General features: G+C 50.3%; 1 pseudogene; it reads left to right on the forward strand.

The window, feature by feature from the left end:
* Window positions 1–261: 261 nt before the first annotated feature.
* LOC148033305 (putative galacturonosyltransferase-like 6 pseudogene) overlaps window positions 262–2,024 on the forward strand; it is a 2,988-nt pseudogene continuing 1,225 nt past the window's right edge.

Genomic DNA, 2,024 nt, shown 5'->3' on the forward strand with positions numbered 1-2,024 from the left:
GTGCTAAAGAGACAAGAGATCCATCTCCGGTGTTTTAGGTGAGGGTTAAATGCGACTACCGAAAGGGTCGACCCTACCCAAAGATGTGCACAAAAGGGGGGTCTCTCTCTCTCTCTCTCTCGATAGCTACATTCTGAAGTGTGTGCCTGCATGTCTACTTGACCTTCATTGATCATCATCAGCCTCTATGGAAAGAGGAAGAGAGGAGGGTCCCCCCCCCTTTTCATTTCAATACTGTGCAGGTGTTTGCCCCCCATAGTCATACACACTCCTGCCATTGTTTCTTCATTTTCTTCTTCTTCGTCTTCTTTTATTACTCTGCTCTGCCTAGGTTATCGGATGGTCCTTTGCCCCCATCACCCACATGCCCATTTGGAGATCTTTCTCTCTAGCTTGACAGATACACAAGCGTGAATGCCACACTACTATTTGAGCCTAGCCTAGGTACTAGGAGCCACTCAAAGTCAAGAGACTTTCACTCTCTCTCTCTCTGCCTGCATTTGTCCCTTCCAACAAACTATCTTTGGTACCTGATTGCCATCCTTTCTACCCTGTTCCTCTCGCTACCATCCCATCCCTGCATTGTCCTCTCTCTCCCTCTCTCTGTCTCGTTTACAGCTCCCCAAAATTTGCCAGGTCCTTCTGAGCCAATTGTTCCCCCCATTGCCTCCCCTCCCCCTCTCTCATCAGACATTTCCACAGAGAGGCTCCTCTTTTATTGGTTTTTACTGTCACTTTGTCCTGCCCATTTGCATTGGTTAAGGTTTCCTCTCCCCTATCATGGCCTGCTTTCCCATGAATTGAGAAACAGACCCATCATGAATGTGCACCATTGCCTGGTTAATGTCTACATTCTCTCACTCGTCACTCTCTCACTTCCCGCACTAGTACCCTCCCTTGCTGTAGGCAGCAGGCTTGTGCTTCTTGATCTAGAGATAGATTTGCCCCTCGAGAGCTTCCCCTCCTCCCTCTCACCTGACCTGAAGATCTTCAGCTGGCCGCATTTCAAAGAAGCCCCGGCATTCCGCAATGGCAAGGAATGCGTCCCCTCGCGGTTGAGCGCCTTCTCGAACGATGGGGGCGACCTCTGTGACGCCATCTCGGTCCACATTGCAATGACACTGGATGTCACATACATCAGAGGCTCTGTGGCAGCGATCCTCTCCATCGTGCAGCACTCGGCATGCCCGGAGAATGTTGTGTTCCATTTCCTGGCTTCTCAGGCAAAGCTTGAGCTTGCTGACACAATCAAGCTCATCTTCCCTTATCTGAAGTTCAAGGTCTACCACTTTGATGAAGGCTTGGTCAAGGATAAGATCTCTGCATCCATCAGAGAGGCATTGGAGCAGCCATTGAACTACGCTCGCACGTATCTGGCCAACATTCTGCCAGCTTGCGTCAAGAGGGTGATCTATCTGGATTCTGATCTGGTGGTTGTGGATGACATTGTCAAGTTATGGGGTACAAACTTGGGCTTTCACCCCCTGGGTGCACCAGAATACTGCCATACCAATTTCAATAAGTACTTCACGGACGCGTTCTGGTCAGATGCAGCATTGTCAGCGGTGTTCGAAGGGCGGAATCCTTGCTATTTTAACACGGGGGTGATGGTGATGGACTTGGAGATGTGGAGGTTTTGGGGCTACACAAAGGCAATTGAGGACTGGATGGAAATCCAGAAGGAGATGAGGATCTATGAGCTGGGGTCATTGCCTCCTTTCTTGCTGGTGTTTGCAGGGGATGTGCAGCCAATTGAGCACAGGTGGAACCAGCACGGCCTCGGCGGGGACAACTTTGAGGGCCTGTGCAGGGGTTTACATCCTGGGCCTGTCAGCCTCCTCCATTGGAGTGGCAAAGGGAAGCCATGGATCAGGCTGGATGCTCAGACGCCTTGCTCTCTGGATAGCCTCTGGGCGCCTTATGATCTAGCTTCTCACTATTTCGTCCAAAGGTGACTTAATGTGCCATCCCAAGGTGACAATAACTAATTGACAGCTGCAAGGTTGTGTTTTATTTGAGACCTT

Source organism: Lygodium microphyllum, chromosome 7 (assembly GCF_053477565.2).
Source record: "Lygodium microphyllum isolate KBCC chromosome 7, Lygodium_microphyllum_v1.1.10, whole genome shotgun sequence".
Classification (NCBI taxonomy): domain Eukaryota; kingdom Viridiplantae; phylum Streptophyta; class Polypodiopsida; order Schizaeales; family Lygodiaceae; genus Lygodium; species Lygodium microphyllum.